Source organism: Orcinus orca, chromosome 5, assembly GCF_937001465.1.
Source record: "Orcinus orca chromosome 5, mOrcOrc1.1, whole genome shotgun sequence".
In the NCBI taxonomy this organism is placed as follows: domain Eukaryota; kingdom Metazoa; phylum Chordata; class Mammalia; order Artiodactyla; family Delphinidae; genus Orcinus; species Orcinus orca.
In genome coordinates, this window is record NC_064563.1 from 142,565,342 (window position 1) to 142,592,841 (window position 27,500).

Genomic DNA, 27,500 nt, shown 5'->3' on the forward strand with positions numbered 1-27,500 from the left:
CAGGGGGGAGAAGGGTGATTAGGGGAAAAAATGTCTGAAGAGACTCCTTAGGGGATTGGTTATGAAAAAAGGTTGAAAAATAATTTAAGCCTAAGGGTAACTGCATCCCAAAATATTATGACTTCTTGATATGTTTAGCACCGGTGCTTCAGTGATAAAGAAATCCTGTTTGCATCTACTCCAGTCTGTTTACGATGTGCCCATAATGATTTCTTTGTAAACTGGGAATTGGAAGAGTTATGCTACACTGAGATACTCTTTAACCAACAATTCACACACATGTCTCCTCTTGTTTTAGAAGCCAATGGGCATTGAGCGCAAGAAACAAAACCAAAGAGAAAAACAAAAACTAGAAAAGGAAAGAGATAAAGAGCTAATATGCTAATGCAAATGAAGCAGATGCTTGTACTTATTTGAAAACAATGACCTATTTTTTTAAATGTCTACGAACTAAAGATCTCTCAGAATATCTTCTCATTCCATATTAAATATCCAACGCAGCAAACAATCTTTGCCTTGCCTTAGTCTATTAAGAACCTTACTTATTCCAGAAAGGAAGCACGCGTTTATCTTTCTCAAATACATGATGTGCAATTCTTTTCTTTTACTTGCTTGGAGCGAAGACTAAAAAACGGTGTTTTATCTTGCTTCCTTTGCCAGTGCCAACGTAACTGATTCTCAATCTCATTTCCACTTTTTGTATCTTCTTTCATCTGGGTTAAGCCGGAACTCATTCCCAGCCCTTTGGAGAGATAGCCTATATTTCCAACAGGGCCATCCATGATGCTACATGTTTTCCTGACCTGCGCTGCCTGTGCCCTTGCTGGAGAGAGAAATGGAGTCATTTTGACTCGTAATCTCAGAGGTTACGTAAGCCAGCATCACAGAATACAGAAGTAACTCTGTGATGACCTCAAAATGTAATTTACGGACAGTAAGTGGGGTATGTTTTTGGTGCTAAAACTCCCAGACTAGGGCAGACTTATGAATAATTTTCAAATATCAGGAAGTCTGCGAAAATCCTCCCTGTCTGATAAAGATTGCACAGTGCCCATTGAATCTCCTAAGGCCTCTGACTCCCTCCCCTCTTCGGAAGTGCCTGGACCAGAGTCCTGACAGCCGGGGCCAAAGAACGCAGTCACCTGCCTCCAGCAAATCCGCTCCGATTCCCCCTCATTCCCAGACACAAATTTCCATGAAAACCAGACACAGGACAGAAACCAGGGGCAGGATATTCCAAAATCGCTTCACATCTGCAGCCTGATTTCATTAGACTCACTGCCTTGTTTCTTTTAGCCCCTGTGCGTGTCCACTGCAGGTGACACTTCGCTGACGCTCACCATCAAAACCGTGCTATCCAGACACTTAAGGAAATAAGACCCGTGCAGGAGGGACAGGGGCTGTGGCTGCAGAGAGGGGGATCAGTGAGTTTAGAGACCACAGGAACAGGGAAATGCTTAGCAACGCCTTTATAAGGGGACTCTACTGGGTGTTACTGGTCCTGTCACTGAATCCGCCCACACATCCCTACAGCATATGAAAGCTGTTCATCCCGAAGGGGAGAAAGAAAACACTCCACAGTTGACATTCTTAATCCAAGTTACCTAAATGCAGCAGTTTCCAAGAGCACATTTTAGCCATTTCACACCCACAAACACCCAACCAGAGAAGCTGGTGGGGAATCCATGTGGGGATGGGCAGACCCGCTGGGTCCCTGTCACCTTCTCTGTGCCCCAGCTCACAGCTGCAGCCACGAGCTGTCAGAGCCGTTCAGCAATTTGCCTCCAAGGTCTTGCCTGAGGATGTGGCAACTTGCAAGGACCCCACACAGAAGCAACTGGACCTCAACTTTCCCTGCCGAGCCACGCTGCCAGTCGAAGGCTCTGGGTGCCAGTGACGGCACGGTTTTTCCTCCAAGATTTTAAGCACATGTGGCTCGCATCAGTGTGGTCTCGTATTCACTCTGTTTAGACCACTTGCCTCGCACGTTCTCATATTTACGCATGTTCACTGAACATAACCCCGAGTGAATTATTTAAGAAGGCTTAATGTGCTTCAGACTTCTCAAATATAATTTAGACTTTAAATTAAATTTGTACTCCCGTGGGAAAGTGGTGCAATGAACGCGGCGTATGGCATCGAATGGACACGCCGTAGGTCCTGGAACAGAACTGCAGTTACATTAACAGGATCTCACCTGGCGACCGATGCTCCGCGTTGAACGAAACAGGACTGAGCTACAAGATTTAACGTGTTGCCTGTGTTTGAAAGCAGCAGAAACATACACCGCACAAACGCTCTCGCTTTTTGGTTTATTCTTTGCTGACCTCAAATGAAGCATCCCGACAATGAGAGATGCGGAACGTCTAGACCAGCACACAAAGCCACATCTGTTAATTCTGAGTTCTCTGGGTTTTTTTAATAAATCGCAAAATCCTTTCTATCTGTGTTGGGATGCCAATAACTGCCCTGAATTAGGTGTTCGATTCTGCACGGCAAATTCGACTTGAGAAAAGGCACACATATCTTATTTAACACACTTTTGTTTTGTTTACAGTAAGCACTGCCCACCAGCAAAAATAAACCAGAACAATGGAGTGAAATGCCCTCCTGCACGGGTGGTAACGAACACAAACTATCTAGAAAAACGTGCAGACAAGGAGTTCACTGCCGACCGGGCCCTGAACTGAACACACACTTCTTATTCAGGGGAAGGTGAATGAGTAAGAATCTGTAGGGAAGGTTTTGACTTTGCATAAAAATTAAATTAAATCAGCTTTAAAACATGCAGACGGTAAAAGGGCTAAGTTATTCAACGACACATTACACATAGTACACCGGCAATAATAAGCAGCATGTGACTGACTTGGCTATGAACTTCAGCGTTACAGGAGAGGGAAAGGCCCGCATTAGATGCAATCTGTCATCACCAAATTGTGCGAACGTGTGCTCTGAGAAGTTAACTCTGCAGCAATCCATCTGATGGCTACCCTTTCTTTCTCTGGGATTCTAGCACCTCAAGAACGCTATTCCTCAAAATGATAAATTGTATTATCCTCAAGACACTGTCCACGGGCAAAATAAGTAATGTGTCATCCTGCCGGGATTACCCTTAAACAGGGAATACTCAAATAAGATGTTTATACGAGAAGCTGTCAGAGCACGATTCCAACAAAAGCAGCACTATTTGTCACCAGGCATATGGTTTTGCCTCTTAAAAGCATGAAGTGAGTCAACAGGAAATCATACATACATGATCTCTGCAATCTGAAAACTGCAGGTTTGATACAGAACATACCATGCTAGCATTCACTTTTTTTTTTTTTTTTTTTTTTTTGCAGTACGCGGGCCTCTCACTGTTGTGGCCTCTCCCGTTGCGGAGCACAGGCTCCGGACGTGCAGGCTCAGCGGCCATGACTCACGGGCCCAGCCACTCCGCGGCATGTGGGATCTTCCCGAACCGGGGCACGAACCCGTGTCCCCTGCATCGGCAGGCGGACTCTCAACCACTGCGCCACCAGAGAAGCCCGCGTTCACATTTTTATTGCTATCATTTCTGGCTCCAGCGTGATATATTGGGCGATATTGCCAAGGGGGACACGAAGTCACAAAAATTCTATTACTGTGATCAAGTTATACAGTAGACGTCACAGCTCCTAATTATATGAATCCTGAACACCTATGCTGAATAGTGTCGACCTGCACTGTCCAATACAAGAGCCACATGTGGCTACTGAGCCCATGAAATGTGGCCAGTGCAAATTGAGATGTGCTCCATGTAACCCACACACTTGATTCTGAAGATTTAATACAGAAAAAAATGTAAGAGAGCTCATCAATATTTTTATATAGATGACACTTGAAGTGATAATATTTTGGACATCTATTACGTAAAATAGATTCTTAATTTTTAATAATAATAGTTAATTATTAATTTCATGTTTCTTTTTCCTTTCTAAAAGTACACGTGAGACTCACATTCTATATCCCCTGCCCAGCGCTGCTCTGACCTTCCACCCACCCTGCCTCCATGTCACCCTGCCCCCTTCTTGTCATTTCCGTAAGTGGACCCTCTGTGCTGACCAAGAGAACTCCCCGTAGCAGTGGGGATCCAGGGCCAAACCCCAGCTGGGTTCGGACTCTGCTCTGGCTCTATCTGTGTGACTGTGGGCACATCACTCAGCTCTCCCAAGCCTCACTTTGCTACTCTGGAAAATGGGGCAATAAAACACCACCTTCACAGAGCCGTGGTGAGGATGCCCTGGGGCAACAGGGATCCCATGTCTGCACCGCCTGGTGGAGTCAAGGTCAGTGACCATGCTCTAAACATCACAACTCGCTTCTCCTTTGCAAGCTTACTTTATTCCCTGCCTTTTAACTTCACACTTGGTGTCTAGCTTGGTCCTTCCAACACCAGGGGTTGGGCAGTTCCTGTGCTGTGTCCCCCAGCTCCCAGGGGGCACTTCCCACACTCCGAGCACCGCAGTGCCTGACTGCGGCTGCCCTCCCACCCCCATCCCTGCCTATCTAGAGCCAGGACACGCCATGGTGCAGGCCCAACGCACCAACCTTCGGGAAGCATTTTTTGGTCTTCCTCTGGCATGGTCTAGATCCCTTTTCGATTGTATGATTCTTAGGAGGTGGACTATTTTATTTACAATCTATCTTGTTCCATAAAAGGATTTAAAGTGATCCACAAGGATACAGGTGATATAACAAGGTTTTTTAAAAATTCCAAAGTAGATGCAAATTAAACAATAGAGATGAGGCTAAAGGGAAACAAGGGCAAGAACGGGAAGAGGAGCTAAGAACGTGGCAGCCCACCCAGGAGGTCACAGGATCCTGCACCCGTGCCGGATCTGGGGCACACGCACACCTCCAAGCTGGATGAATGACATCCAACTCAGACAACTACTCCTCATGCTGAGTCGACCCCAAGTCTTGATAAGACCCAAATCTTGATAAGATAACAAGCTTGCCCAACAGCTGACCTACAGCAGGCATGGGGATGGTCTCTGTCATGGCCCCGAATGCAGCACATCAGAGCCCCCTAGGGACCACTCCCTCCATCACTGCACAGCCTAGGACCCTGGCTCACTGTCACACCAGCCTGGTTCAAGCAGGTGGCACTGATGAATGTGCCATTTTTGTTGGCCTGTGCATTCACCCCCTTTCTAGAACCCATGGCCTGTGTGTTCATCCCCTTTCTAGAACGCATGGCCTGTGCGTTCACTCCCTTTCTAGAACCCATGGCCTGTGTGTTCATCCCCCTTCTAGATCCCATGGCCTGTGTGTTCATCCCCCTTCTAGATCCCATGGCCTGTGTGTTCATCCCCCTTCTAAAACCCATGGCCTGTGTGTTCACCCCCTTTCTAGAACCCATGGCCTGTGCGTTCATCCCCTTTCTAGATCCCATGGCCTGTGCATTCACCCCCTTTCTAGAGCCCATGGCCTGTGCGTTCATCCCCTTTCTAGATCCCATGGGCTGTGCATTCACCCCCTTTCTAGATCCCATGGCCTGTGTGTTCATCCCCTTTCTAGATCCCATGACCTGTGCTTTCACCCCCCTTATAGATTCAGTAGCATGTACACTCACTCCCTTTCTAGATTTCAGCTCCTGAAGGCCTGACCCGAGGCTTCCCCACAGTGCCTTGCACTGAAAGATCAGCTTGCCCTTCTAGTCTCTTCCTGGCGCTTGCCTCTCTGTGACTCAGAATGCCCCTCCTCTGCTGCAGTCCTGAACCTTCCAAGTCTGGGTCAAATCTGACCTCAGACAGGTCTCTCCCTGCTCGGCACTCCCTGCGTTCTCCTGCATGAATTTCCACCTGTGGATGTCTATCCCAAGGACGTTGCGTTCCGAGTGAATGCTATTAGCTATTTGGAGTGGAAGGGGCTATAGTTTCCTTTACATGTTGTCAATACAACTAGTTGAGCAAAGAATACTTGAGGCAGGCCACTAATGGCTGGGATCAAACAGGCAGACAGGCAAGCTCTGAAGTGTTCTGGCTTTTCCATTACATGTGCAGTTGCTTTTCTAATCTCTAGATATGTCCAGTGTCTTAACAGTCCCTATGCGATCCACATTCCCATCTCTCTTTCAGGACAGTGCTCTCATTTAATAGGTGATCAATAAATTTTGATTGAGAAATGTGTTTCCAGGTTGCCTCAATTTAATAAAGAAAATTCAACATGATTTAACGCTTAACGTTTGCAAAGAAAAACTTATATGCGTGCAAAACATAGTTACAAATGCGATCTTAAAATTAAAACAGATATAACCCCTTCTCTGCCTCCCAGGAGTTTACTGAGGGTTCTACATACTTAGGGGACGATTCTTCTGGACTTACCTCCAGTTTTACAATTTGGGAATAAAGTACGTAGGAGAAACTGGTCTTGTGGGATGTTCTGTTTAATCATCTATATTTATAAGCCTTAGAAAACTGCAAAACTCCATCAAATTTTCTCATGAGATGGGATCAGAAGCCATTTCGGACCTGATACTACTTCAGCTGTAAAACCCTCTCCCTTTGACCCTGCAAGCAACCATCTCTTTCTCTGCTTTAATGGCACGGTTTGGGGTGGGGTTTCAGAACTTAAATCCTGGTAATATGCTGACCTAACACCCCTTCTCCAGAAAAGACTCTCAGTATTCCCTGGATTTGAACTTCATTGTCATTATTTCTATTTTAAAACTCTGTAGAGAAGTAAATGTTCCTGCCAGGGTCAAACAGACTAGAAAGTACTTTTCACTACTGAAGAGGCAAATTTTTTCCTCCACTTTCGCTTATTCTGTCATCTTGCTACTGTAACTTGCACTCCAGAAAGCACCAGGCTTGCACAAGGCACGTTTAAATTTTGAGCAATTATAGACCCAGATCTGTAAATCCGGCAGCAGGCCCACATCAGCTTCGGGAGGTTGGATATGATTTTAATGAGATTCCATTCTTCTTAAAATGCGATCTTCTTAAAATGTCCCTAAGACGCCAATTGGCGTCTTGTTTCCCAATAAAAAGAAATCTCGATTTTCTGATATATTTAATTTCAAGTTTTATGTTGAGATGGCAAGTGTGCATGGTTTGTGTTTCCAAACATTTCATTTTACTAGCACACACTTCAGCTATTATTTATATTCAGCTTGGTTCTTTGTACGTCCCATGGAAGAATCCTGAAACCGTCCTTGTTCACTCCTGGGGTCCCAAGGTGCCACCGTGACCACCTCCCTCCCGCCAGCCTCCTCAAAACAGCTTCTTTCAACCTCTACTCAAAAGCCTGAGCTCTTCATTCTCTCCAGCACAAGCAGAATTCCAAGCACCAGTAGCACAGAGAGGAGGGAACACTGTTTTTCCATTGCCTGTTCCAATCAATTGATTATATTAAGGCAACGGGTCGTTAATACACATAGTAAGATCTTGGGTTTCTCCTGTTGTTCAGAAGAGCACAGAGCCTGACGCCCAGCTTAGCTCAGACAGAAAGGTGCACGACACCAGTTAATCCATTTCCGCGATGCTGCTTATGACTTTTCGCAAACGAATCCTTCCTCAAGGTGGTGACACAAACCTCCCTGCCTAGAGCACCGAAAAACTTGCACACGCATCTCTCTTTTACTTTGCAACTTAACTACTTTCGTAGAGCCCCGAGGATCCATAACCCACATTTCCACTCCCTCACGGAGGAAACGAATCTCCCCACCAAGAACAGAGAATCACTCAGTGGAAATATGACCAAATGAGTACATTACCGCTCAAAGCTGGGCCCCTTCATTCCCCTGTACACAAACTAAGGGGCAAACACTCTTCTTCACTTTGAAATGAAGGTTTGGAGACCTCAGCCAAACCCTTAATCAAGTGAAAGTAAGGGTTTCCTGTTTTTGAAAAATCACCGTAGATGTGCCTGTTTTTTTCTTTTTCTTTTTTTTTAACCATTCTTTAGGTTTTATTTTTCATTTATTTATTATTTTTTACAATATATGTTTTTCTTCCTATCCATTGCAGGCATGTTTTTCTCCCCCAGAGTAGGTTTTCCTGGGGGAATAATTATTAAAATAATAGTAGCACTAAAAGGAATCCGATATGAGACACTAACGTGTGAAAATCTCATTCCCACTGAAACAGTTCAAAATTAGGTGGTATGTTTTAACTACAGATCTAGGTTTTCAAATCCCTGAGACATGCTAACAGTTTGTTCTAGATCAGATCTCCCGTCTAATTCTCTAGGGTTGTGATTTTCAAAAGTGATAAATTAATTCAAAAGGCCTATTGTACACACTTTAAGGAGATTGTAGGCTTCAGCCACAGCCATTCTGAAACGGGAAAAAGTCTCAGGACTAAACTTTCTTTGCTCCTGCTTCTGACCAGGCGCTGAGTCAAGGTAACTGAACCCCTTACTTTCATTGTTAAATTACTGCTTCTCACACGCAATCAGGGTCTCCCAGATTATGACAGGCCACTGTCAAAATAGAAGAACTTAAAAGTTACTTTAAATCTAAAACGCAGACCCAGTGCTCCATTTTTAGATGCACCCTTTAATTACTTGGTGGTGTCTACATCTTACTTATGCTTAAATTTAGCAAAGTAATTTTAGATCACTCGCCTTTAGATCACTTCACTACCTTCACTAGATCTGCAATGTTACAAACAGAGAGCACCGAATCCTCTCTCTTCTAAATACTAAAGTGTTTAAAATAAAAGGTAAAAAAGTTAAAAGGGCAACATTTCCCCCTGGCTATTTTGAAAAACTGGTGCGAATGAGAGCCCAGCCATTGGAGACTTCTGTTTTTTTAATCTACAGAATAACTGCTTTGAATCTATCGATGTGAGAAGGTGTATACTGACAATGCACAATGTACAGATAATTACCTGTTCCTAAGCCACGTGAGGGTGCAAACAAGCACCAAGGAAGATGCCATCGTGACATCAACAATACAGGGGCAGCTAGGAGACCTCCTGTGTGAGTGTCACCAACTACGGCAGGGACTTTCAAAGTCCCCCCCAGAACTCACACTGCTACCACCACGTATCAAAATTTTCTGAAATTGTGTCCAAAATATTTGAATCTCTCTGTTGCGTCAGCTTGTTTTTCTTACAAATGCAACTCAAAAGGTTTGAAGAGTTCCAAATTCAAGGTGCAGATCATAAACAAAGGCTGTGTTTTGAAGGACGATATACCCTGGGAATGCCCAAGTATCCTTACACTTTGGAGAAAGAAAATGGAACCCCTTTGGCATTCTCCTCCTCACTGGAAAAGCTTGTCCAGGAAGCAAAGGGTGATCAAGCCAGGAGGTGACAAAGAGACCTGCATTTAGAGAGATCGACCCCCAGCTTAAACGGAGCACTGACTTGCAGCATCACAAAGCCGGGATTCTGCTTATAATGACTTCCTTCTGATCTAAGTTACCTGGACCACTTCTTGCTTCCCAGGCTCCAGCAGTCTCACTAGAAGTGGGTGTCTCTCTGTCGACACCTCCTGAATGAAGTTCCATGAAAGAGTGAGTGGCACCGACATTTATTCAACACGACACTGTCTCCCCACCCTCCATATCATATGACTGATGCTGACCTGCTCTGGTTTTTCACTGGGGAATAGCAAAAGATCTCAGGAACATTAGCTCCTCTGTCTTGTGAAGAACTAAATCCCCCTTTTATTATTTTTGTTGTTGTTGTTTAAGGACAGGTAACAAGGAAAGACCAGAGCTAATATTAATTTTAGAAAAAAAAGTTGAAAATTTCCTATTACCTACTTACAAAATATATGTTCCATATACGCACAATATATAAAATTTTAGAATAGTACATAAGTTAAAAATCAAGGTTGACATCTTTCAAAGAGGCTTTACTTTTTACTTATATATCCGGCACTCCACTGGGATCTCAGCCCTTACCACAAATAAAATAGCTGATTTTATGAGATGAGAAACTCAAGAATTTTCTTTAATACCAAAACAAAACAGGGGACTTCCCTGGTGGCACAGTGGTTAAGAATCTGCCTGCCAATGCGGAGGACATGGGTTTGAGCCCTGGTCCGGGAAGATCCCACATGCTGCACAGCAACTGAGCCCGTGCACCACAACTACTGAGCCTGAGCTCTAGAGCCCATGAGCCACAACTACTGAGCCCATGCACTGCAACTACTGAAGCCCACATGCCTAGAGCCCGTGCTCCGCAACGAGAAGCCACCGCAATGAGTAGCCCGCACACAGCAATGAAGACCCAGCACAGCCAAAAAATAAATAAATTTTAAATAAATAAATAAAAATTAAAATGAAGTTGCTTTTAAAAAAAAAGAACAAGAAGTGGAGGAGGCAATGGTTATAAACACGTGTACATGCAGTCCCGTTACATAATCCAATGGTAAACAAGAATTCTCAAAAATTTACCTAAAGAAGGCGCATCAGAGTAAATCACCAAGAACTCATAGTGAGAGAATAGATACATGGAAAATAATATATCACAACGCTACCCCAAATATTTAAAAATAAAATGAAGGAATTACAAAGTGTTAGAAAAGAGAAGAAACCAAAATTTTAAGTGTACCTGGAATTATATATTCTTAAATAACTCAAAAAGATATAATACCTATTTGCTGGCTTAGTGTAATTTCCAAAAGTCACTGAGTCAAATCGAAGTTGGGGTTACCAGACCGCAAACTGTATTTGTGATATGTGTAGAACTCATAATGCCTTTCTTCAGAATTAGAAAACTTTGCATAGTAGCCACAAATTTGCACAGCTCATCCGGTTTCCACTAGAATCGTAATTTCAATGGTATAATTAGCTCATTCATAATTTGACACATAGTGAGTTAATTTATCTGGTTGGATTTTTATGTTAACTTCTATTGCCTGGTCTTCCCACTGATGAAGCCAGTGCAAGCTGCTGCCAGCGAAGCAAGGGTTAACCCCAGGAATGTGACAGTTCTCCTGGTGATAAGGTGACGGGTAGCTGAGGCCAGGTCAAGGGCTCTAAGCTATTTGGAGAGAATTGAAAATACTCAAAAATAATCTCAATGGTAAATAAACTCTATGCCCTATGTATGTCACCAGGGGAAGACTAAAAATTTTTTTAAATCACATTGAAAGTTTTCTGAACTACAGAAGCTCCAGAAACATGCACAGTGGGAAATCCGTGGCACATATGAATATGTTCTTTAGAAAGATAACGAAATTATCCCAACGAATAAATAAACAACTCTATGTCTTAAGTTCACATCGGCATTAAAATTGTTTATCCATTTTATTGGGCAGTTTAGTCTGCTATTGGTAATAGCATTAACTGCTTTAAAATGTTAAAAATAATTCTATGCAGTACCTTTTGTAAAGCCTCTATACAATATACAATAGCGATACATAGATGTTGGATTTCAGGTAGAAACCAAGAAGGCTAGCTGATGTACATATATATATATATGTATATATATAATTTTTAAACATGCCAAGTTTCCCAATTAAAGTGGTAAACGGGAAGCATATAAACGTAACAGCTGCAAGCTGAGGTGTCAGAAGGTGAAAAGACAGAGACAAAAGTGCAGAGAAGAGACTAAGCCCAGGTTTAGGAACGCGCGGTGAGAGCGCCGTCGAAGGGCGACTCCACGCACAGAAGGACCGACCCGGCAGTGACAGCCAAGCCCACACCTCGTCTCGACTTTCAGCCAAGCGTGGGCTTTAATTCGAGCCTTATTTCTATTCCAGACAACAACAAATAACCTCTTTCTCAGTGTCCCAGACGAGGCCCCCGCGGTCAGCTTTCCCGGCCCTCGCCTATTGCGGGGGTCTCCACTCCTCTCCCTCCGTCCTGGGCGCGCGCGCCTTCCGAGGACCCGGGCAACGATGAGCCGTGCCTCCCGGCGTCCCACACCCCACCTGTCCCGGCGCCGTCGGAAGAGCCGGGTCAGCCCGCTGCCACCGTCCCCGCCGCCGCCGCCTCCAGCGAAGGAGCCGGGCAGAGCGCGCGGGCCACGGGACTTACCGAGAGGCGAGCGCCGCCGTCGGGGGAGGGCGTGTCCCGCACGTGGGTGTCCGCGCGTGTCCGCGCCCGCGTGTGCCCGCGCGCGTGCCTGGCCGTGGGCGCCGAGCCGGGCGGCACTGAGTCCCTGGGCGCCGACGGGCTCAGCCCATGGTGTGGGCGCCGGCCTCCGGGAGGCTCTGGCTCCCGCCAATCGCCGAGCAGGGCTGCCGCCCCGACGCGCTGCTCGAGATCCGGGAGTGCACGCCGGGGGCGGGGCGGGGCGCGGGGGCGTGAGTGGCCCGGGGCGCGGGGGTGCGCGCGCGCGCGCGTCCAAGTGCGCGTGGGTATGCGGGCGCGCGTGGCCGTGAGCGCGCCCTCGGGCCGGGGAGCGCGGGCGGCGCGGGCAGGTCTGGACCCCGCTTGGCTTTAGGAAGCATCTGGCGGCTCGGAGGAGGAAGAGGAGGAGAAGCGGAGCCTGGGACGGAGTGAGCCAGAGTCCAGGCCCCGGCGGCGCGGGAGAGAAACCCAGGAGGGGAGAGGAGCGAGGACCTGAGAACAGGCGAGGGGAGGGGAGGGTCCGGGAGGTGGGGGACGCCGCGGAGGTGCTTGCTCCTCGGAACTTGGTGAGAAGTAACTTTTTACCCAACCTCGGCCGTTACACACATTACAAATAATAAAAGTTAAAACTGGTTGTTTCGGGAGAAGTTTAAAATGACCATCGACTGCCTGGGATGCTGATCAGAATTAAGACGACGTTGCCCTCAGCTTAATGCAGAGACGCGGTGCCAGGCGCCACCGGCTTTAGTAAGACCTGGAGTCACTGCCCGCGCGTCCCGAGAGCGTTGGGACCCGATGGAGGAGCCTGAGGAGCAGCGGTGAGCGGTCGCGAGGATGCCAAAATGTCCAGGGGACACCCTGGTCTGATGGACAGACGCGGTGACGGCGGCCCTCCTGAGAACAGTGTCTGCAAGATACAGCCTCCAAAAGGGGGAGCCGCGAGGTCTGGCTCATCGGCCCGGGGGCACTGCGAAGCCCCTCCAGATGTTTTAGTTTATAAGTGATTTCTGACATCAAAATCGCGCTTACCTGACTGCTGCTTCTCTTCACTCATGTCCCGCGGGGACCGTCCCTGCCTGATCGCTAGGAACCCAACCTAAAGCGTCCTCTTGCAGACTCTCCCCTTTCGGACCAAGTGAAAACTACTCGTGTCCCTCCCTCTCCAAACTTTAACAGCCAAGAATTTCAGCAAACAGCCAGAAAGAAAACTAAGCCCCCCCCACCGCCTGCCACCCCAAGGGAAGGGAGGGAATAAGCACTTCTTTAATTTGAAAAATAATAATTAAAACTCCCTCAACGTTTAAGGCCGGGCAACATAATCTATTAATTGGTCGCTATTAACATGCAGTTTTATTGACCATAGCACACAGAAGTCTGATTGTGAAGGAGTGTTTTCAATGAAAGTGGAGTTATTTTAGCTGCAGACGTGTTTACATTTCTGTGGTTTAGTCTATAACTTTCTCTTTTTCTTGCTTCAGAATTCTGCTCCATGAAGCAAAGCCCTTAGCTCCCAGACATTCCAAAAAGTCTGCCAAAATAATAGAAAAAAAAAAGAGAGGGAAGAAAAAACACACAGAGACCCCCAAGTCTGGGTCAGGCTCAGGGTTGTAAGTGGGCATCACCAGTATGCCCCCTCTCCACACAATTTCCAGTTTAAAGAAAAAAAAAAAAAAAAGCCCTTCAGGCCTCCATTTCCTGTTTGCTGAGGAAAAAATAGGATGGGTCTAAGCAGCTGAGTTTAGAAACCGCCTTCTCCAGGACCTATAGATTCCGAGAGGTTCCTTAACCCTAGAGATGCCAAAATGAAATCATGGATATGAAAATCTACCATTCCACACTCTCCAAGGAAGTACCTCTCTTTTAAGTGGACAACCTTCACAAACTACAAATGCGTTCCTAGGAAATTTCTTGAACAAACAGGCACACCATGGTAGATGGGATGCAAGCCCACCTCTCCATAGGTGGCCAGGAGAAGATACCAATAAAAATAAGTATGGAAAACAGATTAAGTTTCTGAGAAGCATGCAACCCTTTTCTTTCTGAGGATGCGGTACAAAAAAGCAGAATGCATATTAAAAAGTGCATATTTAGTAATAAGGTTATGTCAGTTTTCACAACCTATGCTACAATCAAAATTGGCAGAATTGGTTGACTCCTTTGAATTGCTCGCTAGTATCACAGAAGTCACAGTATTGCCATTCACACGATCTTAAAAAATATTCAACCTGCCTCCCCCTAAACTATCAATTGCATATTTCGGTTCCTATTCTTTAGAACTATTCTCCAAAGATTCCAGATCCAAGAAACCTCACTGTATTTTGAAATCTTCCTCTTAGCCACTCATGTCCAAAACTCACCACAGAGAGCCTTTGTCATTTAGGGGAGTGCTTTAAAGTGAATAGATTCTCAACCTGACCAATGAGATCCGCAGTCCACGGCAGTGACTCTGCTTTGCAATACATTACCCTAGCAAAGTTCCTTCAACATCATCACTTGTACCGAATACTCAAATAATATAGAACCATGCTGAAAATAATATAATGTGTGCTAACTGACAAAGGAGCTTGCTTTATGAATTAAGAACTGTACTTTCATAGTAGGACATGATTTCAACCACCCACTACCACTGTTGAGAACAGAAAAAATGAGTTCAGAAAAACCACAATATTTGAAACAATGTCATCTGCGGCTCGTCCTTGCTACTCTCTCCCATTCCCCCAAATATACCACACAGAGAGAGGAGGAGGGGTGGCGGGGGGGAGGAGAGGAGAACGGAGAGAGAGAATCGCATAAAAGACAAAAGCACATACTAAGCCCACTCTCAAAGCTGAGGTTATTAATGTTGAAAAATCTTAGAACCCAGAATCCCAGAGTTTCACAAAGTTAGGACACCATCTCCTCCAACTGATTGTATCTTGCAGTTGCAGTTAGGAAGTTCTTTCTATTGTCTAATCTAATCCCCACCTTCTACCACAGCATTCCTTTGAGTCTGGTCCGTAATCAAGGTCAAGTAGTGGGAAGTCAATTTCAACTAATTAAATCAATTGAGTTAATTTGAGAGGCCAACAGAACACAAGTAATGGAGATACATTCACCATCTATCTGTGCTGCAAGACAGGAAATACAGTCATTCTAAGTTCATAAAATACAATTTAAGGGCTTCCCTGGTGGCGCAGTGGTTGGGAGTCTGCCTGCCGATGCAGGGGACATGGGTTCGTGCCCCGGTCCGGGAAGATCCCACATGCCGTGGAGCGGCTGGGCCCGTGAGCCATGGCCGCTGAGCCTGCGGGTCCGGAGCCTGTGCCCCGCAACGGGAGAGGCCACAACAGTGAGAGGCCCGCGTACCGCAAAAAAAAAAAAAAAAAAAAAAAAAAAATACATTTAAAAGGAAGGATTTTATAAAAGCACCGCTTGACACGTTCCACAAGAATTAGTATTTTTAAGTATTTCATATATGAGATAATCTTTCTATGTAAAGTTTTGTGGTCGACTTAATTCTTTTTGAAATCCCTTTTATCCAAGATGTTTTGGATTAATTTAAGTATTTGTTACTGGAGAATGTCAAGCTCTTGTTCAATGAAATGTCCTGAATTGGGTTGTCACACCTGTTAAATATAAGCCTCCTTTTCTTTTGATATTCTGAGAAGGGCCTTAAAAGGTTTACATCCTTCAATATGGAGATTTAATTGCTTTACCTATAATAAAAAATAATCCCTATAAAATTCAGATTGTGGATATTTCAAAGCTGAAAGAACTATTGGATTGGGATGTAAAGGTTGCAGTTCAAAAAGCCTTCCACGTTTAATATCACGTGCGTGGAGTTATGAGTTATAAACTCCTGGTTATCATTTTGTAAGGTCTGGCCTTTGTAGTCCTCGCAGGGAGTGTCTTTGAGCTTACTTTATGGCTTAGCAGTTCTGTGTGTGCACGTGTTAAATATGGAAAGGGGAGCGCATCCCCCTGCAGTAAAGGCTCTCAAGGGAGGAAGTCTCAGATTCCATTTTAAATGAGGTACTGGAGTGAGGTTCCCCACACTGACACTTTTCACATCTTGGGTGAGCTCAGACCTGGCGAGAAGGACAGCCCTGGTTTGAGAAAGGAGACAGTATGTGTGCTTTGGCCACTGGCCATTTCCCACTGTTCAAGCCCTGAGCATCTTCAGTGTTTCTCGGGGCATCCAGAGGCCACCCCCAGCCCCTCCCCCCCCCCCCCCCCCCCCGCCACAGCCTCCACTCAATCAATTGGGACCTTCTTTTCATCCTGGAGGTGGTTGGATGGGGCTCCTACTGGGGCAACCCAAGACAGGAAAGGGAGGAGAATAAGCGTTAGAATTCTGGAGTTAGGGTCCTAAACGTAGCTTCCCTGAGGGCCCTCTCCCCACCACCATCCTCATCCCATTCTCTGACTTTCTTCATTGATTGTAAGTGAACACGAGAGGGCAGAGGTGTAAATTCTCTTGGGAGAGTCTTCAACCCACCACAAAAGCATCCCCACTCTCACCAGGATCTTTTATCATCAGCTGCTAAGAAGTCAGTTTTATGCGCTCCTTACCCTCCTAGACAAACTAATTTCATGCAACACTCTTATCCTCTGAAGCACTTTTTCAATCGCCGTCAGATGTAGTTTAAGCCTGCAGTACACACAGCAGTTCTTAATAACACGTGGTGACCACAAACTGCTCCATAAAATTGCATAATGCATAATTCCTATCAACTTGCATAATGCGCACGACGAGTTGATATGAAACACATTGTACATCTGTCAGTGAGCTTTGGTGACAAAGGTTATACAAAATGGATCGGGAGACTGTATTTGCATTTTTAAAATGGAATTACATAGGACACATCAGGAGATTTGCTGCCGCTCTTCTGATGATTATACTTATTATACTTATTTGCTTGTGAGCTTCACATACATACTGTGACACTAATTCTATCAATGAACAGTTTCGTCATGTACATTTTCATCAATGGGATTACTCATGAGTGCGAGAATAGTTGCATTTTTAGAAAGTTGACACAACTCAGTGATTTATTTTTGTATTGATAAAGGCCTTAGCATAACAGTGCCTCAGTGCAAATAAAATCAATATCTTAATGATTTTCTTTTGTATCCTAGAATAGAAAATTATTATTCTATGATTATGGGTGACCTGATATAATTTAAATGGATGAAAAGTCTATTTCAGATAAAATACACAGACAGTTGACAAGGAATGAGTGAGAAGAGGAATCCAACACTTACCAGCCTTATGACCTTGGGCAAGTCATGGCCTCTTGATTGAAATCTCAAATTTCTTATCTATTAACTGAGGCTATTGGAGTGGATGACCTCAAAGTTCCTAACAAAGGAACTCCCAGGGGAGAATTTGGGTTATTCATCTTTATCTCCCTGCTTTTTGCATTGTGACTAACTGATTGATTAATTGAGGGCACATAGTAGAAATTACACCTCTCTTCAATAAGCCCTGAGCACACACTCCTGCTTCTCTTCCGTGCACCCATGCAGGGAGAACAGCACCCTCTGGGCAGAGGTTCCCTCACATTTCAGTCCAGGCGTGGGTGGAGAACTGAGGTCTACACAGCAGTGATCAGAGCCCTGCCTCTACGTCAAAACCACCGGGCAGCTTCAAAAATAATGCCGTTCTCTTGACCCCATCTCAGACCACATGAATCAGAATCTTGGGGGACAGGGAGGTCTATAGCACCAATACAGATGTTTGAAACTCCCCAGGTCATAGGCATGGACCTCCAGGGTCAACGATCACGCTGTTGAAATGACGGTCATTCATTGAATAAGGAAGGAAGTCCAGAATCTCTATCTAATGAGATAATTCAGAAAATGCGCTTCAGAGATGAGCTCTGTCCCCCAAAACAGTTGTCTGGCCAGACTGCCCCCCTTCTGTGTTTAGTGTCAATCCTCACTCAGTCCCCAAATCCTAGAACCTTAGGATTTCTTCCTCATTTTGCCCCCGTTTCCTGGAATGTTCTTCCTTTCTTCATTGTGGTCTACCATTCAACAGGCATGTTTATCATGCAGGTGCCTTTCAGTCACTTATGCAGTAGGAACAAGGCCTGAGGCACTCCAGTTCAAAGGGCTCCAAAGTGAGTCAAGACTCAGACCCAGATCTTGGGAGTTTTCACTGTGTGGCCAGTTCATCACCCTTCCTTATTCAAAGTCTCCTTCTGGACCTGTCTTGGCCAGCCCTGAGCCTAATTTAATTCCCGCCCTCCAGCAAGCCTTCCCAGCCTTGGGACAGCACCAGTTTCTTGTAACTGCATCATTCACACTTTGGAACTCAATAAGAATTGACCTTTGAACCTGCTCTTCACTTGGCCTATAGCTAAATGGTCGCCATCGGCCATACTGAGTCACCACAGTTCCCATGGACAGCTGCTTTGTCTATTCCCAGGGTCCAGGCCTCTCACTTGAGCTTTTATAGCCGCTGGCCACGGAGGCTGTCTCCTAACTGCCACCCACTCCCCGGCACTATGCCAAGTACCATCTGGCCAAAGGGCCTTCACCTCATCACACCACACCCATCACACCATCACACCATCACTTCAGAAGCCTTCAGGAGCACGTCTTGCCCATTGGGTAGATTCCAGATGCATTTCTAGTGCACCAGGTGAGAATTTGGAAATCATGGACAAGCCTTGCAGAGGGCAATCTCTTCACCTCCATGTCTACCTACCTGCATGGAGGGGAAGGGGGATTAAGATTTGTTGCAGAAGAAACTAAAGGTAGAAGATTCTGACATGCAAGTAGGATTAAGGGACAGGACAAAAGCTCCTTTCTCGAAGACCCTCGGCCCTTATCAGCACTGCACAGGCCTGGAGCACCCTGCTCAGGGAGTCCTCCCATGGTGGTGGAGATTAGAGTTCTATTTGCCATCAAGATTTAGCTGGGCATTTGGATTCAGGAGAGGAGAACATAATATAGGGGAAAGCCCACCCCCTTCTGAGGCCCACGGATGGGTGAGAGATAAAGGGAGGAGTCGTGAATAAGAAAGTCTGGGTCCCTATTGCCTCATTCTGCTTCTGTGCAGAGGTGCAGGAATGTGAGGCCAACAGTGGGGAAAAGGGGGTTCTGACACCCAATCCCTAATGAGGGACCTGGAAGCTCCCACGCCCCAGGGCCCAGGGTGACAGAGGGGGACTCACATGTCCCCCCGTGTGGCGTGGATTCTGAGTTGTGATCCCCGGAGCCCACATGGTTAGGTAAGATCACTGTCACCATTGGAAGTTAACCTCTGGGCTCACAGGCCAGGTGGAGGTTTCGGCCAAGCCTCGGTGGTGCCCAGAAGGGGTCTGAACAATGGGCCCCACCAGCCACAGGCTCTGGTCACAAGGCTGCCAGCAGGGTGAGTGACAACCAGGAGGATAAGGGACCTTCCCCTGAAACCTCAGGGTTTATGTCTGAGAGCCCATCTCTTCCAGAAGACGGTGCTACTCCAAGTGTGGTCCCTGGATGGGTACCAGTCTGTGAAAGACTGGATGAGTACCAGTCTTTGGGAAGACCAGGGAGGCCTACCCCTGTCTAGAGAAACTGTTTAATTTATTGGATCAGGCTAGAGGTGCTTAACCAGACCCACTCATAAAGCAAATATTTTTCCCGCTAACCAGCAGCTGGGACAGAGGAGGGAGCTCAGAGTCACTGAAGAAATCCCCTTTCTCTGAATGTGTAAATCATGGCATGAATTAAGATTTGTGATTCCTTGACATAGATATTTGTTTTACATAGATATGGACCCACAATCTGGGTCCAGGTTTTCTTTGTGATTTGATACCCATCACTTCCTTACATGAATCTTTCAATATACCCAGTCTCCTCTCCCACTCTTTTTTAACTGTGCACAGCCTACCATTTTCATTTTCGTAGCATCAAGCACAGCGTTGGAAAGATAGTCCATCTTACAAATGTCTGTTGATTCACGGACTTTAGCATCACATCCTAAATCTCACGCAGTTGTGACTTAACTCACCTCCTGGTACCTAAAGATGATCAAAGCAGTCTACGCCCTGCCCTGGACCCCACCGGCCCCTCGAGCTCACCCATAGCCTGGTGGACCATTTCCTCCTGCGTCCACGTTTCTGTCTGAGCCTCTCTGGCTGCTTGGAGAAGCCTTCTCTGGGGTGCCCAGAGCTTGCAAGGCAGCCCAGGAGTGCCGGGGAGGCACAGATCCCAGCCCTCAACCATGAGGGGTGGCAGGTCGTGGGCCAATGTCCCAGCTCAGAGACACAACTCTGAAGCATATTCTACACGGCTCCTCAGAGGGTTTCCATGGATTGGGCCCTGACTGCCCATTGGTGCAGAAATCACGCCCAGAACACGTGCTTTTCATTGGTTTGCCCTCCCCCATCCCTCTTCCCCACTCCCTCACTCTTGCTTGCTGGGATCACTTTCCAGATAAACTTCTTGAACCCAAAGCCCTGTCTCAAGTCTGCGTTTGATGGGAGCCATACAAAACATCACCAAGGGGCCGTTTGTTGTCCACGTGTGCCCTGACCCTCATCCTGCCAGTGTCAGTACAGAGCAGACCTGTGGACCTGATCCAGGGGTGGCCCTTGCGGTACAAACAGCACAAGGTTCTAGAACCCCGAATGAGCCAGAAGGCCACGTCTGTGGAGAATTGGACCTTGAGAGATTTGGGGCCTCACCCTCTCACAACCTGACTGGTGAGGATGCTGGTGACAAAGAAGGTGGCATCTCTGCCACTGTCTAAAAATGCCCAAAGCTCCCTAACCTCGCCCTTCCAACCATCACCGCCAAGGCAAACAGCACACCCCTGTCCCCTCACAGAAAGAAGTCCGGGGAGGTCAGGGTAAAATACACGCGGTGTCACCTGCATCGCCGACGGGTGACATGGACCGCATGACTCATGAGGAAAAGAGCCCCGCCTGGCACAGAGCGCAGCTCCCAGTGCAACACAGACCCACTGGGCACTGAGAACGTAGGTGCTCGTCTTTCTGTGCACGTCAGAGAGAACATGGTGGCAGAGAGCATCGCACAGGGCAGTCGGCAGTCGTGGCTGTTTCTCACGCCGCCCCTTCCACAGGCCAGGCTGCACCGTGTCCACCGTGGTTCACACACTTGTCCACTACGGAACTCAGCACAGGGCACTGATGACATCAGCCTCTGTCTCCTGCCAAACAGGCAGGCTGCTCACTGCTTGGTTTTGTCCTATTTATCTTAGTATTCTCAGAGCCTGGCACATGGCCGATATTGAATAAATGTTTTTTAAATGGGTTTGAAAGGAATTAAATTGGATCTGCTTTGGCTTGGATTAAAATACACGAGCTAAGAACAAAGCATGATGTAGTTTGTGTGAGTTGTTTGAGAGATAGATAGATGATAGATAGATAGACAATAGATAGATGATAGATCTGATAGATGGTAGATAGACATGATAGATAGATATGATAGATGATAGATATAATAGATGATAGATAGATATGACAGATGGTAGATAGATATGATAGATGGTAGATAGATATGGTAGATAGATATGTTAGATAGATGATTGATAGATATTATAGGTAGATAGATATGATAGACAATAAATAGATGATAGATAGATATAATAAATAGAAATAATATATGATAGATAGAAAGAATAGATGATAGAATAGATGATATCTATTCTATAAATAAATGATATAAATGACAGATAGATAAAAAATATATAAATGACAGATAGATAAAAAGATAGAAAGACAGATGACTGATAGATTGATATAAATGATAGATAAAAAGATACAAAGATAAATGATTGATAGTTGATAGATAGATATTTAATAGATAGATGATTGATAGAAAAGAGATGATTGATGGATAGATAGATGATGATAGATAGATAGATAGACAGACAGATAGATAGGAAGAATATATACTTCTGTGGAAACACACACTCTCTTCCAAATGTGTCTAAGTTGAGGCAGGCCAATTTGTGTTCATTCCATTAATCAATCAGGTCCAGAGTTCTGTTCATTGATGATGGGGTTCAGCAGACAATTCCAAATCATCATCGTGGAAAGACAACCCCAGAACCCAGGGCCTCACAGCCCATGTTCCAAAGAAAAGAAAACGTGGACCTTCTCTCCAAGGCGTTCGGTTCTAAAGAGTAGTTTTCCCCCTGCGTATTGTTTCTAGGCCGGCACACGAGAGTCAAATTGCTAATGAATAGGCAGCCTCAGCTGTCCATTTACTCTTGGCAATTAAGATGAAAGTTACATACTTTTTATGATCTCCCCCCGCGAGCGGGTATAAGCCGTGGCAGCTCTGCCTCTCCACAGCCCTGCCATTTCCCACCGCCTGTGCGGCCACTCCTGGGACTGAGCCCCTTTCATGAGCTCCAGCAGAGCCCCGCCAGCCCCCAGGTCCCACCGCGGGCCACATCGCCTCAGACCAGACCACGTCTGTTGAGCTAGCTGTCTGTTTCTATGGGGGCTATCACCAAATTAGTTACATTCTTTCACCACTAAAGTCACTGAGATTTTTTTTTTTTAACAATCCTTGGAAATGATCCCAGTTTAAGAAGGAATGAAACTCAACTTTCAGCCAAGTACAACTTTTGAATAATTTAAATGAGTGCTACTTAAGTCTTCTGAAAACAACTCCAACCCTGTGTTCTCTGATGTGAACAGAAAAAAAAAAAATTATGCACCAGCATGCAGAATTTGAGCCCATGCAGATGGCATGCTTTGCACCGTAGGCTGTTGTTCCTGTCTTGGCAGAAGTGTTTCTATGACTGGCACTGTGGAGGGCTCCACACCCGTCCGTTTGGCAAATTGGGTCTCGGGTTTTGCCGTGGAGAGATCTCTAAATTCTATTACAGTTAAATGCATCATCAGACTTTCCTGGGGTTTCGTTTCTCCTCATTTTAAATGAATACATCAGAGTCTGAGTTACAGCCAGAAGCCATGTTTCTCAGCCTCTGTTTGGCCAAAATGTCCTCTCACTTCCAGGACAATCTGTGGTGGTCATTTGACACATAAAGACAGAGTAGAGCATTTAGATATTTTCCAGAGAAAAATAAAGCTTAATCAAAAATTGCCTTTCTCTTGGCCGTGAGCACAGCACCGCATAAAGAAACACCCAACAAGATGACTTGCTTCCCATGCACTTGCGACGTGCTGGGCAGACGTAAAAGAGAAATTCAAACGATTATGGCCCCTGTGCCCACAACACACGCTTTCCCATGCCTGGTGCAATGCGCAGTACAGAGATGTAGAACTAAATGATCCCAGTTTTCCCGAGCTCACTTCCTTATAAGGAAATTAAGTCGCCTACACAAGAATCTACAAAAAGGATATGTAAAATAAGGGCTCTAGAAGGAAGGCAGAGTATGATTGCAGAGTTTAGCTGCAGGCGAAATCTTTTCTGACCTCGGGAACCTAGGTGGGCTTCCTGTAAGCGGTTCAAACTGAGATTTATTGCCTTTGTGCTTTCTTCACTCCACCGAAAGTGTATCAGGCACCAACTGGAGAAGCACACATCCATTTAAGCAGCTAGTGAGTGTATGCATCATGCCAGGCACTAAGGATGAAAAGATGATATGCCTTCTGCCCCCAGGAATTCATGGTGTGATGGGGGAGAGAGGTATGCAAACTCATCCTTGCAGAGGACTGTGCTAAGTGTAATGAGAGAGAGAAATGGACTCAGTTCATGAGTCACTCTGGTGAACTCAGATGCAATAACAGATTAGATAAGAAGCTATTTAATTTTAAGTAGATGTAAACTATATCCATCTAGGAAGCTGTATTTAGACGTCCAAGCAAAATCACAGCAAGGCAGATGACAATTTTTTTTTTTTTTTTTTTTTTTTTTTTTTGCGGTATCCGGGCCTCTCACCGTTGTGGCCTCTCCCGTTGCGGAGCACAGGCTCCGGATGCGCAGGCTCAGCGGCCATGGCTCACGGGCCCAGCCGCCCCGCGGCATGTGGGATCTTCCCGGACCGGGGCACGAACCCGTGTCCCCTGCATCGGCAGGCGGACTCTCAACCACTGCGCCACCAGGGAAGCCCCGGATGACGACTATTGATACAAACATTATAAATAAAATCACTGTGTGAGTGAGCAGGGGTCAAAGCAGATAAATCTTGGAATAGAAATTCCATAGATTAAAGTTAAATCCTGCTTTATAGACATATTATTATCCTCATCGAATAAAATCCAAACACACACATTTAAATTAGGAGTAAAGGCATAACATGCATTCGACACAGCGTATATGACACATATTTGGATTTTTGTTGTGTTTATTGATTCAAGATTTGGGAATTCAACCTGTGTTCTATAATCTAAGCATGAATTTGCACGGTCTTGCGTAAAAGGCCAGCAGTGCCTCCTAAAGGGTTTGTAATGTTTTTAAAGAAACATTTAGTGCTGGGGTCTAGCACTATTAAGAAAATTGGTCCTAAATTCAAAAGTGAAATTATGTTGTGGGGTGTTCCCGGACCTCCTTGGCCCACAAAACTCTCTTACTCAAGGTGTCAGAAACCCCCTTCTTCTCTTACCGTTTGTCTCTTTCCGCCTCACACAGCTGGCTTTTCATTTCTCAGCTGTAAGGACTTTGGTCTTTTTGCTGAGGTTGAGGAGTTTTCAAAATCGAGTCAATTCTCCCCCTTTTTCTAGTTCTCAAGTTCTCTGGAACACTGGTAAATGCAGGAGTTTTTAAAGTGTTGTTGGATCATTCGTTTCAGCTTAGTGGCTGCTGAATCGCCTTTGAAACAATTAAGATACAGTTGATTTTCTACAGCCTACATAGTACCAACGTATAAAGCAGATTTTTTAAAAAGTCGGCAAATTCACTGATTCTGAAGATTTGAAAATTCTACCCAAGTTCTATAATATGAGGATGATTTTGCCTATTTTTAGTAAAAGGCTAGCAGTAATCCCTAAAGAGTTTATAACACAAACTACAACTAGGTTCTCAGGTTTTAAACCTCTAGTTAACAGCCCCATGGGTACCACTCTGTGGGGTGTATTTTAAAATAGACTAGAGAGGGGAGACAGAAAAAGAAAACATACAGAAGTATTTGAATTTTCTTATCATTTACTGATTGGAAGCTTATTTTCATACTGCGCGTTCACTACTTCTGTTTTGCTTTCAGTGAAAACTGAAACCCGTCTTCAGCTTTCTGAGAAAGTATTATTTTATTTTTGATACCCAATAAACAGCACTACTTTATTCATCCTTTTCTTTAAAAATGATTTTCTATATTATTATCTTTGTTTGTTGATCGCATATGGAAGCAGCTTGGTAAACAGAAGAATATGAACTTCATCTCCACAGAAACTGCAGAAGTTTGGGATGAGATTAAACAAGGCAGCTTTAAACAACCAAAATGTGAATCCACCCCAGCCCTTGTTGGTCAAATCACACGGACCTTCAACTACCTGTCTCATCTTTATAATAAGCATCTCATCTTATTAAATAAATTCAGTAATAATATGGGTTTTTCTAAGTCTAAGTTTTAAAAAATGACTTTTTTACTCCCCCCCAGAACAGGATACGTAAAAATTCTTACAATTAATAAGTGGCATTAGTGTCATAAGAACTTCTCCATTTTCTTCTATTTAGTGACTAGATTTTAACCTGAATTATCAGCACACTCAACAAGATAGGCCCCTGGTAATAGAATGAGATGATTTTTTCACTCCCCAAAAGCCCTTTTATAAGACAATGTACATTTCAGCAGCGGCATCAATAACAGCATTGTTGTTCCCCGCCTCTCTTCCTACCCTTCGCTCCCCAGCTCTAAACTGCACCACACCTCTCTAGAAATACTCTCTTTCTTAATGAAAACCATATTTAAAAAAAAAAAAAAAAAGGTTTGCATGACCCGCTGAAACGCCTGGACAATCTTTAATGCCAGCTTCAGATGACACGTGTCTTATGAAAGTCTGGGGCCCCTGCTTGTCTGGCAGAGCGAGCTCTGTCCCACATCTTTATGAGGAAGACGGACAAAACTTCTGTTTTTGGCATTTTATGTTGGAGTCTGTTTTAAGCGAGGAGGAAAAAAAAGTAGCAACGTAGAGTCTAGACAGAAGAGATGGGGGTGAAATCTGGAAGCCATTCACCCGACGAGGGCAGCGGCAGCCCGTCGGCAGCGGGGATCGCCTTACACTGCCTAATTACACATGAAAAATGTACACATCATTTCTCTCAACTGCTTGGAAAAATAGATGCTCAGATGGCGCTTTTGGATTGTGGCGACTGAACCAGCCATATATATTCTGGAAGTGGGATATATTCGTCCCTGCATTTTGCAATGTGAATTTTTTTTTTTTCAAGAAAGTCAGGATCCCTCCCAGCCCTCTCCCGACAAAAAAAAAAGGTTTATCGTGTTCTAAATTTGGCAAGTGGTCACATTCTGTGAAGAATATTTCGATGTGAAAGTAGGTTATATGTGTGATGAAATGAGACACATTTCTATTCTAAAGACTTGCTCAAGAGTAAGATGAAGACTCAGAGGTCCGAAGGCTTATTTTAGGACCTAATTTATGGTCTGAGTTGATTTGTTGTTACAATGATAACTTCTAAATCATTAGCTTGGCCTGCTCACACAATCACAGCCTTCTTGCTGGGCATGGTTCTACATTTTAGGCAGGATAATGATTTTTTAAGAATCCTTTAATATAGTGTCTCTTCACAAGACTTCAAAGCATTTTTCAGATATTAACACTTGGTCACATAATATTCTTGGGACCTGAGAAAGGAGATGGGGCTGTAGCCAGGAGCTGAATCTGCAGAGGGTGCTGTGTACGGGCTTTGATGCCATGGAGTCTCTTCATGCAGAGAATGAAAACGGGAGTGGGACTTAGACCTTAACTACTGTGTGTGTGTATGTGTGTGTGTGTGTGTGTGTTAAAGAGAGACAGACAGAGGCACAGAGAGACAGAGACAGAGAGACAGACAGAGACACAGAGAAAAAGAGAGATACACAGAGAGAAAATGACTGGTTCATAAAATGAGAAATGAAATACGTTTCGGTGACTTGCCCAAGTTCACACAGTGGCCTTCATGATTGAGACTAAAATAAAGTAATTCCTATTGTCTCCTTTACATTCTCCAGCCTCCACTAAGGAAACTAAACAGAAGAAAGTATTTCATGAGAATAACAGGTTACGTGATCTGCCGACATGGATAACTGTTTTTTACTCTTTCTACATTTTCCTTCCTACCAACATCCTTTCTGCAAATCTTTGCTTTGGACTTAAGAGACTCATTCGTCACTACAGTTTAGTGTTCTGTTTGAACCTGATAGGAAAATTTGATCATCTGTCTTTATGAATTTAGTGTTTGTCCAAAATAGTAAGGCTCTGTCTAGATTAGGGACTTGGGTGCCCAGGAGTGGCAACTGGCTTTGTAAACACTTCCACACAGGTGTCCTCACCTTGACAACCAGGGAAGGGCAAGGTCATGTGTCTCCCTCTATGACAGTAGCAAATCCTGGGAGGATACAAGGGGCCTTCATGGTGCTTAGTGGGGAGAGTTGGGG

At 45.0% G+C, this 27,500-nt stretch overlaps 1 protein-coding gene across 3 annotated transcripts in view; it reads right to left on the reverse strand.

Moving 5' to 3' along the window:
* The window catches only part of ERG (ETS transcription factor ERG), a 280,491-nt gene extending 267,382 nt beyond the window's left edge, over positions 1-13,109 (reverse strand). Inside the window, exon 1 of one of the 3 annotated variants that reach the window (XM_049709977.1) lies at positions 13,025-13,109. The gene's annotated coding sequence lies outside the window, so the exon portion shown is untranslated. The remainder of the gene's footprint in view (positions 1-13,024) is intronic. The other 2 variants (XM_049709979.1, XM_049709978.1) reach the window with 2 other exon arrangements.
* Positions 13,110-27,500: the final 14,391 nt, after the last annotated feature.